General features: G+C 35.1%; 1 protein-coding gene across 11 annotated transcripts in view; it reads right to left on the bottom strand.

Moving 5' to 3' along the window:
- Nucleotides 1-12,479, bottom strand: part of ZBTB20 (zinc finger and BTB domain containing 20) — a 768,805-nt gene extending 756,326 nt beyond the window's left edge. For all 11 annotated transcript variants that reach the window (XR_009551650.1, XR_009551651.1, XR_009551649.1 and 8 more), the window contains exon 1: nucleotides 12,437-12,479. The gene's annotated coding sequence lies outside the window, so the exon portion shown is untranslated. The remainder of the gene's footprint in view (nucleotides 1-12,436) is intronic.
- Nucleotides 12,480-15,045: the final 2,566 nt, after the last annotated feature.

Below are 15,045 nucleotides of genomic sequence, written 5' to 3'. Positions count from 1 at the left end.
AAATTTGTAATAGCCAATACCTAGAAGTACCCCAGGTGCCCAACAACACATGAATTGGTGAGCAAGTTGTAGTTTATATACACAATGGAATACTACTCAGCTATTAAAAATTGTGACTTCACTGTTTTCAGTCCATCTTGTATGGAGCTCGAAGAAATCATGTTAAGTGAAATAAGTCAGAAACAGAAGGACGAATATGGGATGATCTCACTCTCAGGCAGAAGTTGAAAAACAAGATCAGAAAAGAAAACACAAGTCGAACCTGAATTTAGTTGGTGTATTGCACCAAAGTAAAATACACTGGGGTGGGTGCAGGGGATAGTAAAGGTCAAAGAAAGATTGCAGAGGACCTAGTGGGGGTTGTATTGTTATGTGGAAAACTGAAAAATGTTATGCATGTACAAACTATTGTATTTACTGTTGACTGTAAAGCATTAATCCTCCAATAAAGAAATTAAAAAAAAAAGATTTGTTTAAACACACTAATAAATGTTTGTGGAATTCTCAAAAAAAACAACTGAAAAGAAAAATAGATGTTAATCAAAACTATACTGTGATTCCATCTTACACATATGAGAATAGCTTACATCAACAAAACAGTAAAAAAAAGACAAATGTTAATGAGATTGTAGAGAAAAAGAAATTCTTCTACACTGATGGTGAGAATGCAAACTGGTGAAGCCCTTTTGGAAGATGATATACAGTCTTTAGACAAATAAAAATGAAATTACTCTGACCAGCAGTACCACTCTTAGGCATTTATGCAAAAAACAAACAAATATGTATCCAAATGGACACATGTTCCATCATATTTACAGCTGCATTATTCCCAGTAGACAAAGAGTAGAAGCGATCTAAATGCCCATTACCAGATGACTGCCTAAAAAAGTTATGTGATAAATATTTCATGTAATATTACTCAGTAATAAAAATATGATACCATGTACTTTGGGACAAAATGGTTGGAACTGGATGTTATTATACTTAGTGAACTAATAAGTAAAGAGATGAGAGATAACTATTGTATGGTTTCAGTACTCTGTGGATCTAGAGAACTGGTACATATGAACCTACAAGAAACAGACAAACAAATAAAAGCAAACTGTATCTAAGACTTATGAAAACTACGGTGGTTTTCTTTGGGAGGTGGGAGGATGGGTACACAGAACTCTGATGGTGAGTGTAGTCTGGAACTATACCTTATAATCCAACAACCTTGTAACCCCATTATAATTCCATATAAAAATATGTGAAAACAGTGGTTCAAGAAAAAAAGAAAGAAAAATAAACTCCTCATACTCCGTTTATTCCCAGAAGAGCATTGGGCTACTAAAGAGCAGGAAATTTTTTTTTGGTTTATTTCACCTTTTGCTTTTAGAATAAAAAAGCTATATGCAAGCATTTTTCTATTTTTAAGTAATTTTAAAAATGTATTACTCATTTGATAGAACAGAGACAAATTTAGAAGGGAAGGAAAGATAGGACAAGAAAGAGACCTGCAGCTTTCCTTCACCACTTGTGAAGTTTCTTCCCTACTGGTGGGGACTGGAGACTTGAACCTAGGTCCTTTAGTATGATAACATGAATACAAAACTGAATGTGCCACTGCCAAGTCAAGCAGGCATTTTTTAAAAAATAACAATTAATAGGCTGGGCAGTGATGCACCCTGCAAAGTGCACATATTACTTTGAGCAAGGACCTGGGTTCAAGCCCTCACTCCCCACCTGTGAGGGGGATCATTTCATGAGTGGTGAAGCAAGTATGCAGATGTCTTTGTGTCACCCCTTCTCTCTTCCCCTCAGCTCACTATTTCTCTTTGTTCTATGCAATAAAAGAGAAAAAAAGTGGGGGGTAGCAGCTGAGAACAGTGGATTTGTAGTGCCATCAACCAAGCAAGTGTCAGTGATAACCCTAGTGGCAAGAAAAAATAAATAAATAAACAATAAATTAGGCTTGATAGGCTTACAAGGAAAACAATGGAATGCAAACTATCTGCCTATAAGAAAAAGATTTGCTACTGCATCAATTCTATTTTAACAGTATTTTTGAAACCACTAAACACTTAGGCCTGTAGTAAATAGTGTTCACCTTCACAAGCATACACTGATTTCCTTTGAATCAATTCTTACTCTTCTAGCATAGTCTTGGTAACAAGATAAATTCACATGTAAATAGAAATATTTGAAAGCCAGATAAATAAAAGTTTAATGAAAAGAAATAAAATAAGTACATAAGGTAAAGTCATGAAGATAATGTGGTAAAATTAGTAAAGATGAAGATCATCTTTAAAAATCATTTAGCTACCTATGTTTATTTTCTAAACTCCACAGATGAGTGAAACCTCCAGTTGTTGTCTTTCATCTCTTTAGTGAGATATAAGATCAGCCTGTAACTTTACTAAGCAGACTCACCTCCATTCCATCAATTTTGTCCTGAAGGACACCTATCTTTTATAATTTCAGAATAATATTCCGTTGAGTATATATGTCCTATAGCTTTTCTACCCACTCATCTGTTAATGGACATTTAGGTTGCTTCCACTCCTTAGCTACTATGAATAATGTAGCTATAAATTCTAAGACTTTGTGAGTATTACAGTGGTTAACATTCTGGATGGGAGTGAGAAAATGGGGGGGGGGTGAGGAGTGCACAGAACATTGCCAGTGGTGCAGTGTAAAAATATACCCTTGTAATCTTCTAAAGTGATAAACCACAACTAAATTACTAATAAAAATTCTTGTTGTCTTAATGTTCTTGAAAATACTCTAACTTGAGAAATTTTCAATTATTGATTATTTTTATACAACAGCCACTAAAGAATGTATTATGGAAACCTAATAATAACTCTGACTAATCAGTGCTATCTTTCCATTTTATTTTATAAGCAACTTGACTGAGACTCAGAGAATTAATTTGCTATAACTTACAGTTGTGCCATGACTGAATAGTTTTAAGTACAAATAAAATTCTCTCTTAAATATAAAAAAGTCTGTGACCAAAAACCTAAATTAAATAAAAGTCATACACACAACTATCAACAAGGCTCTCGAAAATTATGTTAGCATCCTAATAACATATATCACTTGAATTTCTAGAGTTAGCTAAGGCTTATAGCACATCATCCTAAAAATAAGAAAATGTTCCTATAAAATTAAATGTATTTAACATATAGGATATGGGGAGCCAGGCGATGGAGCAGCGGGTTAAGGACCCATCAGGATCCCAGTTCGAGCCTGGAGCTCCCCACTTGCAGAGGAGTCGCCTCACAGGTGGTGAAGCAAGTCTGCAGGTGTCTGTCTTTCTCTCACCCTCTGTCTTCCCCTCCTTTCTCCATTTCTCTCTGTCCTATCCAACAACAACAACAGCAATAACAACTATAATAACAACAACAACAAAGGTGATAAACAACAAGGGCAATGAAAGGGGAAACAATGAATAAAGTTAAAAAAAAAGAAATCTCTTACAAAAATATAGGCTATTACCAATCGTGCTGCTCTGAAAATAGGTGTATGTAAGTCTATTTGGATGGGTGTGTTTGTTCCTGTAAGATATATCCCCAGGAGATTAATTGCCTATCTGGTCATAAGGTAGCATTCTTCAGGCCGCTCTCCAAAAGGGGTTGGGCCAATTCACATCCCCACTAGCTGGGTAGAAGGGCCCTTTATCCCTGCAAGCTCTTCAGCATTTGTTGTTACTGTCTTTTCTGCTGTATAGCATTCTCACAGGTGTGACATGGTATCTCACTATTATTTTTATTTGCATTTCTCTGATATCATCAATTCTGAGCATTTTTTAAATGTTGTTGATGAATATGTCTGTTGATGAATATTGGGTGAATATTCATAATATTAGGAATATTAGGTGGATCTTGAAGGAATCATGTTTGGCAAGATAAGCCAAAAAGAGACAGATGAATATAGGAAGTTTTCACTTGTATGTGGAACTTAAACAAAAACAGAAAGGGTAAACACAAAGTAAAATTTGGACTGAACTACTCTGGGGAAAAGGAGAGGAAGGAGGCTGGGGTGGAAGCAGGTAGGGTGGGGTGGTGGTGTGTGGTTCTGGTGCATGATGGTGGAAGAGGTCCTAAGTTGGGGGTGAGAGTGTTTTTTATGCACCTATCACAGTGAGATGAGAAATTTTATCTATGTGTCAACAATTATACTATAAACCATTAATCCCCAATTAGATAGACAGACAGATGGATGGATAGATAGAAAGAAGAAAGGGAAGAAGGAAGAAAGAAAGGAAGGAATGAAGAAAGAAACCCAATAAATTTATGTTTGTATATCTTGGAAAAACAATCTTAAAAGTAGTACCATTAATGTTAACTTACAGGCTATTACATTAAAATATTTATATATAACAGACTTAATGTGTTCCTATAAATAGGTTTAAATACATGTGATATAATATTTATATGCGATATTTCTGTTTATTATATTTGAATATTCATATTACATATATATGCATATCTATGTATAAAAATTTATTCCTGAAAGTTAAAGAGAAAAATATTTAAACTTCTTTTATAATACAAATTCTATCTGAAATAAAATGTCGTTTAAAAACTGTAATTAACAGCTGTTGTGTCAAACAGTGAAACAAAGGGTCAAACCTTATAATTCACAGTTTGAGAGGTCATAGCTCAAATTATAACTTTAAAAACTATCATGTGAGTAATTTTATAAAGCCATCTAACATACAATGAATGCATATAAAATCTTTTTAAGAATAAAAGAATATATGTCCAAGTGGACAGCTGATAGAAAGATGGACTCTTTACTGACCAAGCTCAAGTCTAGCCTAATGATTTGGAATGGTTTTCACTGTTCATAAAACATGGGAAGGCCAAATAGGACATATGTTCAAAAGAACTAGGTAAGAGAATCAAATAAGAACCCAAATACATTCAATACAGAACTGGTAGTAATGATGCTTAGTGAAATAAAAGGTGAAAGATAACTGCTGGATGGTTTTGCTCCTTTGTGTAATGTAGATAATTAAAGGACAAGAACTTGGGGGGGGGGCACCAAACTGTGTCTCAGACTGCGATTTCCACTAAGATAACCACCACCCTGTGATTGTTAGAAGGAAGTCACGAGCTTCAGTGAGGAGTCTGGTGTAAGACAACAACAGCAGGGAAAATAACATCTGGACATGTAAATCACAGAATCATGAGAAAACACTTTTAAAAAACCTTTATCTTATAAATAGAAACCTAACTCCTATTCAACATAGCCTAAGAATAAGCTTTTGAAATTCCACTGTAAACCTCACACATACCAGGTTCTTTAGAGGACCTGGGCTCAGATATCTGGCCTTTAATTTTCTCTTTCTTTTTTAATAAGGACAAATATATTAGCAATGTTTTTTTAGTCACTGATAAATATAAAGTCATCAAACAAATTAGATTGCCTTAATTCTGAGCTGTGGGTAGGAACTATGGGCTGTTTATTATTACAAAGATATGTTGAATGGTAATATTTTAAAAAATTAAATTTCCAAGAAGGAAACATGTTAATCTGCTTTCAAAAAAAGAGGCCTGCATGTGAACTCGACACGGATGCAGAGGTCACATAAGTTCCTAAGCTGAATATGGGCCCCAGATCACATCAAATCGATGAGGTTTAAAGTCAACAATATTTATCTACTTTTCCTATATTTGGGAGCTACTATCTTCCCTGATCCAGCTTTCTGGTCCTTTTTCCAGCCATGACATCATCTCCCCAAAAAATAACTTGGATCCACCTGCATATCAGATGTCAGGCTCAGGAAAAAAAAAAAAAGACTTAGTATAGCCACAGGCCCTTTAGAATATAACTAAAATATGCCTACTAGCTACCTACGAAACAGAGACTCTTCATCTATACTATTCCAGCCTTTACGTTCATGATTAGTCAACAACTTGTTTGGCTTTATATATTAACTCTCTTTTCAGCCACCAGTTTCCAGATGCTAGCATGATGCCAACCAACTTCCCTGGACAGACAACCCCACCAATGTGTACTGGAGGTCTGATTTCCCAGAACCCTGCCCCACTAGGGAAAGAGAGAAGCAGGCTGGGCGTATGGATCGACCTACCAACATCCATGTTCAGCGGGTAAGCAATTACAGAAGCCAGACCTTCCACCTTCTGCATCCCACAATGACCTTGGGTCCATACTCCCAGAGGGTTAAAGAATAGGAAAGCTATCAAGGGAAATAATGGGATATGGAGTTCTGGTGGTGGGAATTGTGTGGAGTTGCATCCCTCTTATCCTATAGTTTTGTCAGTGCTTCCTTTTTATAAATAAATTAAAATTTTAAAAAGCGGCCTGCATATGTGGGAGAATGGCAGGTAGGGAAGAAGGGTAAATATATAATTTAGGCAAGGAATACAAAATTCTATTGATGCTCTGACTTTGGCTCATGATACTTCAGGGTTTGTTTAGATTATTCTTTTTTTTTTATATTTTATTTTATTTTATTTATTTATTCCCTTTTGTTGCCCTTGTTTTATTGTTGTAGTTATTATTGATGTCGTTGTTGTTGGATAGGACAGAGAGAAATGGAGAGAGGAGGGGAAGACAGAGAGGGGGAGAGAAAGACAGACACCTGCAGAACTGCTTCACCGCCTGTGAAGGGACCTGCTTGCAGGTGGGGAGTCGGGGGCTTGAACTGGGATCCTGACGCCGGTCCTTGAGCTTAGTGCCACCTGCGCTTAACCCATTGTGCTACAGCCCAACTCCCCTGTTTAGATTATTCTATCAAAGGGTTTCATGAGAATATTTTGTTCAGTGAAATAATGTTTATAAAGGAAACAAATAAGATAAAAGAATCTAAACTAAAAGAAACTGATCATGCTATGGGTATCTACTCTATGCATTAGGCAACTAAGGAAATGATTAATCCGTTAATTATTTCAGGTAAATTAGATCTCTATTACTTGAACCTGCAGAATATACTAACTGTATAGAATTGAAGGAGAGCATGAAGTTTCCAATTTCCTAAAAGTAAAACCTTTAAGAAAGATGATGTAGCATAATTATAAGTGTGAAAAAGGGAAATTTATGTACTTTAAAGCCACCAGAAACAAGAAATAAAGTTTTTGTTTGTTTGCTTATTTGTTTTTGGCTGCACAACAGATAGTCCAGTGTTGTTTAATTTTCTAAGAGATTTAGATTTCATGGTCTGGGGATACAGCATAATGTATATGTCAGAGACTTTCATACCTGATACTCTGAGATCTCAGGTTCAATCCCCAGTATCACCATAAGTCAGAGCTGAGCAGTGTTCTGGTCTTTCTCTCTGTATCTTCCTATGTATCAGTTATTCTCTAATTTCAAATAAAATAAAGTTAAAAATAAAGATTTATACTCCTCAGAGAAAATGATTTGACTATTATGTTAATTAAGCATCAGGCTTTAAATTTCATAATTCATTTTCCTACAGCTAAAGTTTCTATGTAACGCTGACAGTCATCCTCAATTGTAGGATCAAACAATGTAACACCAACCAAAAAAACATTTCAATGGTTATGTTGAGCATTTATATGTTCATACACATTTTGGGAGAAAGTTGTCATTATTATAGTATATGCCTCAAATAAATAAAAATCTTAACTAAAACTTTTAAAACCTGAATTGTTTGGTTGGTATTAGCATTTCATATTTTGTAACTGCTTAATAAAAGTTAGTTGGTTCTCAGGTGGAAATAAATTCATAGAAGGCTAAAGAATGGCATAAACGGGTGGGGGCACATTGCATACTGTGTAATTTGAGAATTGTCAAAGAAGTGGAGAATGTCTATTTACTTCTATATAAAATGAATAATTTTGCATACAAATTAATACAGGTATGAGAACATAATAGAGCTTTGTGTTACAATGGAACTTAAACTCTTTTGGACAGAGATCAACTAAAAGTGACTGAGAGTTACAATACCATGATTAATTGCTGACAGATCTATTATTCACTGCAGATATGTAAGCAGTCAGGACAGCTATGTTGGTGGTCTTTCCTCTTTAAACCGCTTTGCCAGTACAGCATAGATGCCTGGAACTAAGGCAAGACATAAAAATAGTAAAACCTAGAACAAATTAAGGGATGACTCAGCATAACCCATCTCCAATTTTAAACAGTACTATAAATGTTCATTAAAGAATGTTTTCCCTTGGAATTATCATGTATTATATTTACGGGACGATGGCCAACACTTAATCTTTATTTATAATACTACACATAGCAACATATCAAATTACCTACCTAGAAAGTCCTAGTATTTTACAGAATGTTTTTAATATTAGTTGGCAAAATTTCCATTGACAGGTATGATCAACATGTTAGTATATGAACAGATGCTTAAAGTAAATCCATTTCATTAATAGTGTATTTTGTAGGTCTTTTGGTTCCTGAACAATCAAACCAAAAAAAAAAGTACATACAGTGGAGGTGGTTGTGCTATTGCCCTTTTGTTTGGCAATTTTATTCATGAAATATGAAAATAGAAAACCACATTGAATATAATAATGAATACATTTCTGCATAGCTTTTAACTGAACATTTTAATATTCATATTTAAATTCATGCAGTTGTGTTTTTTTTTTTAATTTACTGCCACCAGGGCTTATCAACAGGGCTTGGTTCCTGCAGCATGAATCCACTGTTCCTGGTGACCATTTTTCTTTTGTTCGTTTCCTTGTTTTTCTTTCTTTTATTTATTTGATAGGACACATAGAAATTGAGAGGGGAGGAGAGGCTAGAGAGACCTACTTCATTGCTCCCAAAAAACCCTTGGATAGGGCCCACTTTCCCGTATGCATCTCCCAATCCAAACCAAATAACATTGCATCTGCCGATTACAACCTAACCAAAGCAACGATTGCTACCTCAACATGCTTTACCTCAGAATGTATCCAGAGACTTCACGTGTGGAATGACAACCCTTCAGCTTCATTACTCGGGTGAGACCTTTCCTTTAATAGTACACTCTAATTTCATCTCAGGTAGTTCACTTTCTTTTTTTTTTTAAATATTTTATTTTCTTTATTTATTCCCTTTTGTTGCCCTTGTTGTTTTATTGTTGTAGTTATTGTTGTTGTCGTCGTTGTTGGATAGGACAGAGAGAAATGTGAGAGAGAGCTTATGTGCACACGTATCCATAAACTATAAAATATATACCTGAAAGCAGGACTACACTAGAGTTTGCAGTGAGTACCTCCCTAACACTTCCTCTCCACTATTCCAAGCTTGGGATCCATGATTGCTCAACAAATTGTTTGGCTTCATATGTTAACTCTCTTTTCAATCACCAGGTTCCAGATGCCACCAGGATGCTGGCTAGGCTTCCCTGGATTGAAGACCCCACCAATGTGTCCTGGAGCTCAGCTTCCCCAGAGTCACACCCTACTAGGGAAAGAGAGAGGCAGACTGGGGGTATGGACCGACCAGTCACCGCCCTTGTTCAGCGGGGAAGCAATTACAGAAGCCAGACCTTCTACCTTCTGCAACCCTCAATGACCCTGGGTCCATGCTCCCAGAGGGATAGAGAATGGGAAAGCTACCATGGGAGGGGGTGGGTTATGGGGATTGGGTGTTGGGAATTGTGTGGAGTTGTACCCCTCCTACCTTATGCTTTTGTTCACTAATCCTTTCTTAAATAAAAAATTAAAAAAAAAAAAAAGAAATTGAGAGGGGAGGAGAGGCTAGAGAGACCTACTTCATTGCTCCCAAAGCTTTTCCCCTGCTAGTGGGGAGCAGAGCCCAAACTTGGGTCCATGTGCATGATAATATGTATACTTAAAACCAGATGTACAATCATCCAGTGCCTCCTTCCCCTGCCAAGATTTAAGATTGAAAAACACACGAACTAAGAAAAGTTTAACTCCAATAATCCCCAGTAGATAAAATTTTCATATTTATCACTTTTATATACTTTTTCACTCAAGTTTAACAAAGGAAAGGAAAGGAAAGGAAAGTAAGTTATTGTCGGGCTGAGCTTCACTGACAGGAGACAGATGACCAGGGACTCATGGTTGAGCTGTATACAGTATCTCTTTATTCATGCAGGACGCAGCGCAATCTATACCAAGCTAAGCTAAACTCAAAACTACAATCTTGTCCTTATAAATATACTAGCCCAGTAGGGTGGGAACAGGATGCGATGCAGAGAGGGCGGAGAGAAAAGTGACTGGTGAAAATCAGGGTATGACAAGGAGAGGGGGCGGAGCAGGCGAGAATTCTATCACTGAACCACCAATGCCCTGGAGGGAAGGTGGTGCTTGTTAACAGAGGTTATGTAAATAGAATGAAGTGGTTATGTAAATAGAATAGTGTTAAGCAGGGGAGATTAAACCAAATGAAACAGAAGGGGTTTTTAAAGCATACCAACAAGTTATAGCTACTTATTAATATTCAGGCCTTTTGGTAACACTTCAGGATAAGGGCAGGCAAGAAAGCTCTCTTCGATCATGTATTTGCTTTGTCATGAACACTACCCAGATTTAATCCTGACCTCTACACAGCTTCACTGTTGTGCTGTTTTGTTCTATTTGAAAAAGTAGAAGAGGAGTGGTGGAGCCCCAGTGACAATAAGAACAACAATCAAAAGCTAGACAAGTAACAACTAAAAAAAAAACTTTAGGAAATATATATTAACAGTAAATTCTCATATGAAAACACATGCTTCTTTGAAAGGTTATTCATATTATTTTTACTAACCTATTTTGAAATATAACAGCTGAAACGTTCATGATCAAGTAAATTAACAGTCTAGCTGACATCCAATCACCAATTAGCACATTTTGCATCAGGAGATCTCTTGAGTAACACACATGCTCACATAAACAGACACACTTTCACACTGCTACTTGGATTCTTAATATTGTAGCTTTACACAGTGTCATGGGGCAAAAGAAAGGGTAAAAATTAAGACTATACTTTTTATAACTAGTAGGATAAGCAGTTTTCCTACTAGTTACAGTTATATTGTTTTCAATAACTACAGTTATATTGTTAAAATGCATCTACCTATGTGGCCATAAGATTTTAGTTGCGAATAATAGGTAATAAAATGCATTACCTATTTTCAAAAAGAACAGATGAAGTATTTAAGAGTACATCTCTATAGTACTTCTGCACCTTAAAATATTACCGAGTATTAATTTTTCATCAACTTGTCATTTTCTCTGACATTTGGTTTTATTAATCAAGGCATTTATCATTAATTTGTAGAAAATATCATAATTAAGCCAAATAAAATAAATTCCTTAAAAGGTTAAAATTAGAAAGCAGGTGAATTAGAATTTTGACATTGCCCTTTTGACATACAGAAGATTTTTGAAAAGTATGGGAATCAAGTTTTTGTCATGAGTTTGGTGCTTCAATTTTGGGGTTGGCTTTTTTTTTTTTTTGGTTAATGTTATAGAGATTTGATTTAAAGCTCTCTGACAGTTTTGACATTCAGGTGAAAGTACTGCTGCCGCATTTGGAACAATTTGCATATCCCACTGCTAAATGGAATGTTTGAGGTGTGCACTGGTGTAAAGAAATTAAAAACAAGCTATCACACATGTATTCACAAAACTGATGGTTGGATCACACCACCCCATTCGTCTCCAATGTAATCTGTGATTTACTCTTCTATAATAAATTACCCTTCCATGTTATTCTTGCTGGAAGATCTAGCCATGCATGTAAGAAGCAAAGTAATTACAACCCCCTCTTGTCTGAAAAACCTTCTTCAGTCCCTATGAGCTCTTTATACATAATGCAACAATGCAAGTCTATTGTAAACTTCTGGCCTGAAATTCTAGTCTCATGACTGTGAGTAGACATAAAATCTCACCTGATTTTTTAAAATCACTAACAAATATTTTTTTTCTTCTACTTGGTTTTTGAACTCCTCCTGAGATGAAACAAGTGCATAGCTTTTTGCCTCTAAGCTAATATGTCTATTTAGGGAAAAAAAAAAAAAGGTATAAAGTCACAAATTTTGCCTTACAATAAAAGAAAGAAAAAGTAAATACATTTAAATGTTCACGCCTTAGAGAATCTTAATTTAATAAAGTTCTCATAACTAAAACTATTACAATGTTATTTATTTATTTATTTATTTTTACCAGAGGCATGCTCACTCTGGATTATGGTGATGGTGAAGGTTGAACCTGAGATACTGGAGACTTCAGCAGAGAAGGGATTTGCATGACCAGTATGCTATTTCCCCAGCCTCCGCAAACTGATACTTTAAAAAGCAAGAAACAATAATGTAATCACACAAAGGACATAACAAATCTAATTAGACAGAGATATAATGAGATGACACAACATTTCTTCTATTCCGATTTGTTAGTTTTAAGTTATTTACTATGTAGATGTAGAAGATACTTAATGTGTGAAAAGGTAATGAAGTAATATTTAAGGTCATAAGTCAAAACATGAAACATTGTGAAATTACCTTCAACCATGAGAATCTTAAAGGGAAGTTCTTAGCACTTCTTTTTGTCTAACTGTAAAAAAGAAAGAAAGAAAGACCTAAAATTAGAAACATACCAATAAAATAAGCTACATCTATATAATATCTTTATGAGTAATTATGAGTCAGATGAATTTGTGTATGTGAACTGATTTCTATAGCTAATACATTGGTACAATTATTCAGTAAAATGTGACACAGATATATAATATAAACCATTGCATATATGTGTTTAGATGGTGAATAGTAGATTTACAGTAGTATTATTAGAAACTTTCTTCAATTACACAAAGATTTTTACACCAAAATAGGCCCAGTCTCTTTATTTGTTTATTGTTAGTTATCATAGATCATTATTAGTTAATACTGGCAAGTCGGTAAGTATATAACGGTAAGGCAGAAGTCTTAACCTCAAAGTAGTTGTCGTCGGGAGCCATAATGACACTGCACATCACGCCCCTACGATGGTGCCGGCCACGTGGTGGCTAAACCAGTAAAGTGGTAAACAACTTTGCGGAAGTTGGACGATCCAACTGAACAGACTGCGTGCTGTACACGTGAACTGTTTTATGATTGGTAGAAGGCTGCATGATCTATGAATGCTGTATGCTTGCTAAATGCCCATTGGCTGACTATGTAACAGTGAAAGGTACTTAAGGTGGCCATAAGAAGGAAATAAAGGGAATTGAGGAAGAAGACTCTGGTGTCCGTGTCGTTGTTGCGGGCCGACAGAGACAGTAGTGAGGATAGAGAACCTTTCACAAGGAAAGATAACCCCAAATAAATAAAAAGTAAATGGGTGAGAAGAAAAGAAGAGCTGAGGGGAATATGACTGAATATCCTTTGAAATGATCTGCAATACCTAATACATTGACATTTGAAGGTAAGTTTACGTATCCTGTCTGGGAATTCCCTACTCAAACTTGGAAGTAGAGAAGTTAATCAAATGAATGGATCATTTTTTAATTCATTTTTTATCCATGTGCATTCGGGGTAACATAAACCAAATACTGAAAGCAATCAAGGAGGTAAGATGTGGAGATACCTTTAAAATTATGTTTGAGCTTTCAAATAAATATTTTATTAGAAATAACTATCCTATATCTGGGGAGATCACTCCACCTTTTAGGGCATAGAACTTTCAAGCCTGAAGCCCCAAAGCCCACAGGCTCAATCCTGCCAGCACTATACTTCAAAGCTGAGCAGAGTTCTGGCCTTCTCTCTCCCCTTCCTCCCTCATTCTCACTCTCATGATAAATAAATAAAACTTTAAAAGGAAACAATTATCTTATCAAAATAGAATTTGATATATGTTCTAAGAAAGTAATCTTTCTAAATTTGCTGTGAAGTATCAGAAGATGATCTTGATGACATATATACTAATAAGTTCCACACCAATTTAACCAAAGTCTCAAAAGCAATTTTACTAATGGAAATACATACATAAACATAAGCAGATCCTATTCCTAGCAAGAATTCAATAAACATTTACGGAACTGAAAATAGGAAGGCACAATTATTAGTTTGCTAATTAGAAAAAGTAAACACTGCATGAATATGAAAATGTCACCATATTTCACATGCCTAGGTCAAGATAATTCTGCTACATAAATATTATTTAATAATTTATCTTTTCTAGGTTAAAAAGAAAGAAAAAGGAATATATATTAGACTCTGTAAGTCACAGATTACAAACAATAAGAAAATACCAGGAAGAAATGAAGTTAGTAATTTTTGGCCATCATCTTAAACTTAGAAGCTCTGTTTGCCTTCAACAGAGGAATAATGCACATTTCACCCTCAACTGAATTATCTTGTTCTATTATAGGAATTTAGCTCCCTGACCTCTTCTTAGTGCTCCTCCTTCCCTCACATTTGAATTCTCAAAACTGCTGTAATAGACCACATTTCAATGAAAATTTGTCCTGCATTGTATTTTCTTCATTTCTTAGACCCTGTCTGTAAACTAGATCATGCAGTATTTATCCTTCTGGCTTATTTCACTCAACATGATTCCTTCTAATTCCATGTTATAGCAGTGGATGGTATGTTGTTTCAATGATTAAACCCTTGGTAAGTTTAAGTCTTACCCAAGTTCGAAAAATAAGTGACTTCATGATTTTGGTAGTGGACTAGACAATAAAGTAGTGAGTATAATAGAACTTGGCCACTACAGTAAGGGGTACACATTACAGCAACAATTCCATAGTGTTTAGATAACATATTAATTATATGAGAAAAAAATTTGGTCTGTACCTCTTACCAGTGAACAAATATAAATCAAACTGATATATTTGAATATAATAAGTAAAAAAACTATGGCAAAGAATAAACAAAATATTGACCAGTGATAAAGATAATTTTGCTGTACATTATATTCACAAGGCTAGTTCTCCTTGTAAGTAAATACATACATAAAGTATCTCATTTTTTAAAATGAGTAGACAATTCATCATATGAAATATCATTAATCTCTAATGGCAATGAAAAAATGCAAATTAAAATTCCCTAAATAATTCATTGAGAATGATTAAAAAATTAATGTTGTATATTGATAAGCTTTAATTCAATATGGCAAGTGAAAATACACA

Source organism: Erinaceus europaeus, chromosome 9 (assembly GCF_950295315.1).
Source record: "Erinaceus europaeus chromosome 9, mEriEur2.1, whole genome shotgun sequence".
Taxonomy (NCBI): Eukaryota; Metazoa; Chordata; class Mammalia; order Eulipotyphla; family Erinaceidae; genus Erinaceus; species Erinaceus europaeus.
This window is presented reverse-complemented; position numbering and strand designations above follow the sequence as displayed.